Here is a 9,297-nt window from a genome sequence, read left to right on the forward strand (position 1 = left end):
TAGGACAATCAATTTTTTTATATTATGGTGAATAAACGTAGATTGTTTACAATTGCCTAAGGAATATTTTTATGATGACAGTGTTAGTCTGTGAGCCAGCATTGAGAAAACAAGAAAAACAATAATGAAGTGCTATTACTAATTCAGACTTTGAACTGTCTTTCCTTTTTGAAAAGGATAAAGCATGGAATTACAGGCTGATACATAGTGATTTACCCTGAATAGCACCTTCCTATTGTTATTGCTGAAATGTTTTTAAGCCTGTAGGAATCCCTGTTTGTATCTGGTAGAGACTGTAGCTACAATCAAGCAGCAGACAGACTGCAAAAGGACTGAGATAGTCACAGAGGATTCAAATCTCTGTCTTCAGATATAATTGTGGATTGCTATAGTCAAATAGGGGTAGAAATAAGAGCAGGGTTGTCTGGGATCAGAATCCTAGCAATTTGCTAGAGACCTCTCTTGGAAGAATAGAAGAGAAAAAGTCATCAAAGGGATGACTTTTTCTAATTCTAATGCAAAATGGCATCCCCAGTCAGGTTAAAACTAATCTGGAAAGGCTTGGTTAGTTGCTTTCCTTCATTAATTTTTCCTTTGTGGCTCTCTGGCAGTAGCAAAAACTAAGAGGAGAAATGTCCTCTCCCCTTTCCTGAAGCTTACTTTTCCACAAAGCTTCTAGTTACTAATCCAATTTACAACGGTCTGATAAAGACATTCTGAGGACCATGCAGTGCATTCAGTGTCTGAACCTATTTATATTTGGGGGTAGACCAATCATTCAATACCATGTATTCCTAAGGGCTTATGATATGACAGAAAAGTGAGGCATGTTTGCAACACCTTCTGTTCCTCCAACTCTCCTGATTTCAAAAGTTCACATCCAAACTTGAAGCTCAGAGCAGATTTGTTAATTCACTGAAAAATGGCAAACTTTTCAAATGAGCCTGAATTAATCTGTGATTTCACAAGGAAATCAGGCAAACACAGCTTGCCATGGTTTCCATGAAATCAGGTGAACACCATTAGTTTTGTATTGCTCTGCTTTTTGTTCCTCTTTTCCTTTGAATCTGAAATGAAAAGCAGAATTTAGAGCCATGTGCAAACACAGGTAGATAAAAAAGCAGATGAAACTGGAGTTAGCTAGAGAAGTGCCCCAGAAACATGTATTCTTGTTTGACGGCATAGAACAGGGCTTTGCAAGGGGTTAATATGAGGCCCCTGGGCTCCCACAAGTCTGCCACTACTCCTATTGCTCTGGCTGCAGCCCGCAGCCTGGAGCACTCATGTGATGTGGTGTCACAGGGGAATCTTCAGGGAGATAAAGGTGAGGTTAGGTGAGCAGCTGTGCTCTGTGAGGGAGCACCTGTGCACACAACGCATATGGGGGGAGGCAGTGCCCATGCACTGGGGGGCCCCTGGACCCCTCTAATGGGCCCTCATGATATGTGACCTGCACTGGTGCAGGCCCTGGGGCATGTAGCTTCTGACTGCTTTGAAGTTAGACAGCCCTGGCATAGAATATGGCAAGTATAAGAAAAATCTCTCAAGGACAGATCTTCCCAAGGATTCAAAAGTGGACACAGTCCAGTGGTTTGGCTCCTTACAATAATTACGACCAGCTGCAAAGTTTGGTTCTGGCTTTGAAATTCCTCTTAATGTTGGAGGAGTTCAGGTCTCGTGTTTTTCACCTAAATTCATTTCTATCTCAAAATGCTGAGAAATGAAACTGCTGATTGTTTCTCCTCAATGGGTATTTATTGTTATTTGAACACAGGCTCCCGGTCACCATTACAGAATCACAAAAAATTGAAAAACAAAAATTTACATTTCAAACACTGAGGAGACGTATGGATACGAGGCAGAAAGGAGAAACTGAAGAAAGGACTGGGCCCTTTCCCTATTTTGCAACAAGTTTGGTTAGACCGTCTATGCTCCATTTCCAGAAGTTTGGATTATATTTGTGGACTAGCAAATTGCCCATCAAGAATGGTGGGGAGGGGAGGCAGGGATGGAGCCCTGTGTCCGGCCCTGTGCCCCCCCACCACTCCGGGTCCAGCCCCACTCCACCACCCCACCGCTTTGGGTCTGGCCCTGCTCCACCCCCTCTCCCCGCCTTTCCAAGTCCAGCCCTACTCCAGACTCCATGCCACTCTGGGTCTGGCCCCACTCTATGCCCCCACCCCTGCTGCTCCACATCCGCCTGGCCCACATCCGCCTCCCTCCCTCCCTGCCACGCCCCCTCCCTGCCAGATGTTCTGTAGGGCACTGGGGACAGGTGGTGGTGGGGCACTGCCACTGTGATCCCCCCCTTCATGCTTAGGCAGGGAGGTGTGGGGAAGCCCTGCTGCTCGGGCAGCTGTGGTGTGTTTGCCACCACCACAAACTTCCCCAGCAGCAGCTCAAACTTGGGCCCACAGACTGGGCTGCACAGCCAATTGCCACCTGCCCTCTCGGTAGTGCATGTACACTTGCCCAAAAGCATTACGGGCAGACAGACACACAGACGGATATATTAAGCCTTTTATTATATTAGATATTAAGAGTCCTTGTGAAAGTCATGATGGAAACAATCAAATAACCTGTTAGCTTTGCATGTAGGAAGAGCAATATGTAGGCAACAGGAGAAAATTTGGTTTTGAAGCTGGATAATAAATGTATCTGCAGTGCTAGCAAAAGAGCATGTGGAAATATCCATAGAACACTGAGAGGAGGGTTGGAACAAAAACACCTGTTAATGGAACACCACCATGCAGCATTTTGGTCATGCAAAATGAGGATCTTGACTGCTGACAGTCTTGAAAGTTTGAAGAAATGTGAATGGAGCATCAAGGCACAAAAAGGAATAGGTGAAATCATCTTAAATAACCATTGTAAGGATCAGAAAAATCATTCACCTAGCAGAGATGTTCCTTAACTAGCTGTCAAACAAATTGTAACTAGAAATGACATACAAATACTTCCCAGTGGTTGCTAAGATAGGAGTTCGCCTATCAGGAAGTCATCTTTAGAGACTACATATATATATAGGAACATTCTATATACTTTGTTAAAAATGATAAAAGAACCCTGGATATCAACATCAAAAACAAGCAGTTCTGAGAAGTGGATCTCATATCTATCATCCTGGCTTGCTTCTAGACTGGGAAGTGAACACATACGTAATTTTGAAATAACAGATCTTTCCCACGAATCTAGGCCAAGAATAAGCAGGAGTGGATATACATGACAACTGAAATGATCAGATGCAGATCAGAACGTTTGGGAGCTCTATTTAGTTTTACTCCTCTAGTCTAAGTAATACTTTCCTAAAGTAAAAGCTTGGTCAGAGTGAAGTGAAAAAAATAAAATGGATTTTATTGCCTGTGCAAGGTAGGGCTGTGTGGAGCTTCAGGTGGTGATTCGATCTGGAAGAGATTCAGCCCGATTGTGAGTGGCTGAATCTCCGAATCCAAACCGGATCAGGAGACCAATTTAAAGGCCCAAATCAACTTAAAGCTCTCCAAATCTTTGGAAAGATGTGGGGGGCTCTGCTCTCATGCAGAGCCCCCCACACAGCATGGGGCAGCGGGGGGCAGAGGGGTTAACCCCCCCTCCCAGCAGGACCTGGTGAGTTCGAGCCTTTTTTCCCAAAGCTGGGGCAGGCAGGGCAGCCATTGCCAGGCTGGGAGAGCAGGTTGGGGATAGGCCTGGCCTGGCTGATTCAGAGATTCAGCAGCAGCCAAATCTCTGAATCAGATTCGGCTGAATCAATTCAGGACAGTGATTCGAATCACCAAATCGAATCACTGTCCCCCAAATCAGCTGAAGCCAAAGTGAATACTAGCTGCTTCTCACAGGCCTAGTGCAAGACGCCACAGTGATAGCCTGAGAAGCTGAAATCTTCTCTTTATTTACAGAACAAGCCAATGCAATCTCCCCATGCTCTCTTTCCAGTGTGTCTCAGCCTTCTCATAGGCACATAACTTTTTTTACCTTCCATGAATATTCATAGGCACATAACCTCTTTACCTTCCATGAACTAGCATCTCTCTAGCTGGCTACTAAGAGCCAGCTGTGATGGCAACTTTCAGTTTTCTGTAATGCAGATACTTATCAACAGGGTCATCCCTAGGGGGGCGTGAATCGGGGCAACCGCACCGGGCCCCACATTTGGGGGGGCCCTGCGGAGCTGGGTGGAGCGGCTGTGGTGACTCGCTGCCACTGGCTTCACATCCAGCCTCGCAGCACCCCTCCCTCCCCCCAGCTGCTGAATCCACTGCCGGCTTCCTCACGTCCAGGGGCAGGGCCCCGCACAGGCTAATTTGCCCCAGGCCCCACACCCTGCTCAGGTTGCCTCTGCTTATCAAGCATGTCTACACAGCAAATGTTCTTGGACAGGTTTACTCCAGAGTAATTTACTAGTAAGGACCTGGGGGTTACAGTGGACAATAAGCTAAATATGAGCCAGCAGCGTGCCCTTGTTGCAAAGAAGGCTAACAGTATACTGGGCTGCATTGGTAGGAGTGTTGCCAGCAGGTCAGGTTAAGTGACTATTCCCCTTATTCAGTACTGGTGAGGCCATATCTGGAGTACTGTGTTTAGTTTTGGGGCCCCTACTACAAAAAGGATGTGAACAAATTGGAGAGGGTCCAGCAGAGGGCAACAAAAATGGTGAGGGGGCTGGGGGACATGACTTATGAAGAAAGGCTGAAGGAACTGAGCTTATTTAGTCTAGAGAAGAGGAGCCTGGGAGGGGATGTAATAGCAGCTTTCAACTACCTGAAGGGGGGTTCAAAAGAGGATGGAGACTGTTCTCAGAGGTGGCACATGACAGAACAAGAAGCAATGGTCTCAAGTTGCAGCAAGGGAAGTTTAGCTTAGATATTAGGAAGAATTTTCTCACTATAAGGGCAGTAAAACACTGGAACAGGTTACCCGGAGAGGTGGTGGAATCTCCATTCTTGAAGGTTTTTAAGACCCAAGTAGCCAAAGCTTTGGCTGGGATGATCTAGTTGGGGATGACTAGATGACCTCTTGAGGTCCCTTCCAACCCTAATTTTCTATGATTCTGTGAATGTAAAATCTTGGTAAACATTTTTATTTTCTTAAATAAACAGTATCTCAGCTGACAATACAGTTTAAGCCATATTAGCTACAACCATGACTTAAAAGCTGTGATACTTCTTCAGGCTATTTCATTTACATTTTCCTCCCACTATTTCTAGAACGAGTCAGGAATTTTCCAGCTAAATGATTTTTCTCCATTAGAAAGTGTCAGTTTGTTAAACCAAAACTTTCTGAGGGAATGCATGTACTACTTTTGACAATGATAAAATTTCTGGTGAAAAATTCACACCCACAGCACTTCACACAGAAAAAACCCCACCTGATGGTTCAAGTATTCCCCTGAGATACTGGGGACTGAAGTTCAAATTCATGCTTTGCCTAATTTAGGCCATGGACATGAACCTTATTCTTCCACATCCCAGAGGAGTGCCTTAATCATGAATCTAGTCTGAGATAGGTGAGATGTTGTGTTTTCTAACCTGAGGTGCCTAGCAGCTGAGTGCAGAGCTTTGTTTCTCAGAAGCACCTGTCCTCTCCATACCAAGAAGCAGTTTCTTGACTTTTTTCACTGTTCCCCTAGGACTAGGCCTTCATCCTGTACACTTGAGGGAGGTCAAGCTAGGTATAAGCTTTCTATTCAGACTGGGTGGCAGGAGTAATGCATAAAGGGCAGTGAGGGGCATTTTGGTGGAGGGTCTGGAGGACGCTTGTGGCAGTGCAGAGAGTAGTTTTGTCTGTGGCCAGGACAGGGGGCAGGAGATAACAGCTGTACCCTCCTGGCACCAGGTGCCTGCCCAACCCTGATGCTGGCAGTCATTCCCCCCACAGACTGGGTTATATTTGTTTTTGCTTGGATCATAAACTGAATTATATAGCCCTAAGCACCAAACATATCAGTAAAGCTTCTGGTTCATTTTTGACTGAAGAAAAATACGTGTTTTGTTATGGGATGATGCACCGCACCACCTGCATGCACGCTTTTTCAAAATTCTAGCTCTCCTCATATCTGTATGGTATCATCCTGCCAATGTGCTGTAGAGTATTGGAAAAGGGCTTTTCTTGCCTTTATTCAGCTCCTATTCAAGTCAATGGGAAATTTGCCCTTAGCTTCAACTAGACCTGAATGGAGTTATATAGCAGTATTTTCACATCACAGAGCATACCATCTTAGAAGTAGCCCTCTCTCTTTCCCTGAAAGTGTTTGTTGCAAAGTCTGGCAAATCTCAGATGATGTTATTTGAGATTTATGAGGTGCCATTGCTGTTTTTGTCTGTACTCTCCTAAAGCCACAACCTTTAAAGCTCACTTGTCTAACTTTTTTCTGTGGAAAGTTTTGAAACCTTGTTTCTTAAAAAAGTTTCATCACAACAAATCCTTTGAAATGGTGCAAGGAGACACTGCTTTTCCCTTAGTCTTCCTCAGAAGATCACATGCTCTAATTCTGCTTAAGGAATACTAATCATATTCAGCATATGAGAAGAGCTGCATGCAGTTGGAGATGACATGATCATTTGCATTGCATGTAAAAATGAAGGACCATTAATTTTATAGCATTAAATGAAGAGAAGTGTTAGACCTCTATAATTAGCTTCAATGAATAAATTTCAAAGACATCTTCACAAATGAATGTAGAAAGCATGCCTCTATCTATATGGTTGAGAGAAAAGGATTACTTTCAATCTGGCCTCATTTACTGTATCTCAGTAAATACATAGATTTTAGCAGATTTTTAAAATCTTTAATACTGAATTAACTTTTCTGTTCTTTTAGTAGATGTGACTCTAAACTGACAATCTAAGGGCTTCCTTCTGTTTGTTGATTTCCAATTATCTATGGTTTTCTGTATATGCAGAATAGAAACCATCAGGAATTTGTCAGTACCAGCAACACTGTCTCTACCCATGAATGGCTTTACAAGACTCCCACTTCTAATACACTTGACCTTTCTCAAGTTAAAGTGTTGTGGTGGTTCCAAGATTTTTGTTCTGGTTCAGGAAGAAAATGATTTCTTGTAGACTGGAATCGGACATTCTGCACAGCAGCAGATTTAGAAAGGTACACCACAGAAACTAAGTAAAACTAAGTATGAAAGAGGACAAATGGAAGAACCAGGCACGTTAAAAAGGACCTAAAAAATCACAAGTTCCACAGATTATGCTGAGGGAGACCAACCAGGTGTAGACAAAACGGGGGCCCTAAATTGAAGTGGTGGGTTTTAAAAAACACTGCTTCAATTTAGGGTTGATTAAACCCCAGTGTCATGCACACACCCCACTGACTCACCTGCCTCTTTGGTGGGAGGGGAGAGCAAGCTGCTGGTGGGCAGAGCAGTCCCTGGGCTGGGGGCGGTGGGGGCTGGTGCTTCCCTCTGCAGCAGCGGTGGCCCTCCCTCCCAACACAGGCACCCAGCTCAGGTGGCCCCGGGGGGCACCACAGCCGCAGAGGGAAACACCAGGCCCCCACACAGCTCAGGCAGACAAGCAGACTTCGCGCGGGGGGAGGGCAAAGATCAAGATCGCTGCTTTTCTTGGGCAGAGTCTGTTTTCTTGGGCTGCTGTCAGGCTGCCTGCAGGACTTCTTACAGAGGCACAGAGCTGCACGGAGCCCGGTGCTTCGCTCCACACCTGTAGGGGCAGCAAACTAAAGCTCAAAGGAGGAGTTTTAGTTTGCTGAGCCCAAAGTCATTTAAGGCACATTACTCTGCCGAATTTCCTACAGCACGTGGAATGAATGCACAGTACGCTGCTGAGGCATGCAAACACTGACACTGTTAAAGTGGTGCAAAAGTGTTTAGCCTGCTTTAAAATGCTGGACATACACGTCTCTCATTTCATCTACATATGGCTACAGACAGTGGAAAAGATCAGCAAACTATACGAAATCACTGCACAAAGGAAACAAATCAGGCCTAGGCTATGGAATAGATCCAAGAAACTGTTGTAACCATAGAAATATAGGAATTGCCTTACTGGATCACCCAGGTCCATGTAGTCTTGTGCCCTGCCTCTGACAGTTGTCAGCATTAGACATATGTTCAAGAGGAAATGTAAGAAGCTGAAATAGTCAGTAGTGGGATAATCAGACTTCCGTATAGATCTCTGAGCATGTCTACACTTTGTCCCCACTATTTGGGAAGGGGGTTTGGGAAGACAAGAACTACAGGAACTCTATGTTGATATAGCCATCGTGATATATAGTAGTTAGAGATGTGCTTAAGCCCAGAAGCAGAAGGTTCAATGTCCTTCCAAAATTTTTGTTGTCATTAATTGTAATAACTGGATTTTCTTGATATCTATATAAATATCCAATCCTTTAAAAAACCTTATTATACATTTGGCACCAATGGGCACATGCAGACAAATGAACATGTGTGGTTTGTGTTCACTGTGCTGCTAATTTGCAGCATGGTGGATTTTTTTGACACCAGCAAGTACTGGTGTCAAAAAAACCCTTACCAGAAAAAAGCATGGTGGCACATGTGGTGGCAGTGTGTACCACCTGAAACCAGAGTCTGGCTGGCCACAGCCAGGCCCTGGCTGCCAGCCAGGCTCTGCATGCCTGGATAACTGCCACTAGAGCCTTGGGAGGTGCTGGCCCCAGTCTCTAGGACCTCACTAGCCACGTGCCAGAGTGCATGTACAGGGACATTCCTTTGGGACAACTAGCTGTGTACTGCTTTGGTCGTCACAGCAGACGACAAAGCTAACATGTTTAACGATTTCTTTGCCTCTGTCTTCCTAAGTAGGGACCAGCACAGCCACCTCCCTGCTGGGCCCCCCTCGGGCCCCGGGGGAGGCACACCTGGGCCAAGGGTTAGCAAGGACTTAGTTAGGGAGCTTCTGGAGGGGCTGGACGTTTTCAAGTCAGCCGGTCCGGATGATCTCCACCCTAGAGTTCTAAAGGAACTGGCTGAGGTCATTGCAAGTCCCCTGGCACGGCTTTATGAGCACTCATGGTGCTCTGGAGAGGTACCGGAGGACTGGAAGAGGGCCAGCGTGGTTCCCATCTTCAAAAAAGGGAGGAAGGAAGACCTGGGAAACTATAGGCCAGTTAGCCTTACCTCGATCCTAGGCAAGCTGTTTGAGAAAATTATTCTAGCACACATCCAGGAGGGGCCAGCAGGGGACTGCATGCTTAGGGGCAACCAACACAGGTTTATCAGTGGCAGGTCCTGTCAGACCAACCTGGTGGCCTTTTACGATCAGATCACCAGATCATTAGATGCAGGGGTAGCAGTGGACATAGTCTTCC

This window comes from Gavialis gangeticus, unplaced genomic scaffold (genome assembly GCF_001723915.1).
Source record: "Gavialis gangeticus isolate Ggan-Ray unplaced genomic scaffold, GavGan_comp1, whole genome shotgun sequence".
NCBI classification, from domain to species: domain Eukaryota; kingdom Metazoa; phylum Chordata; order Crocodylia; family Gavialidae; genus Gavialis; species Gavialis gangeticus.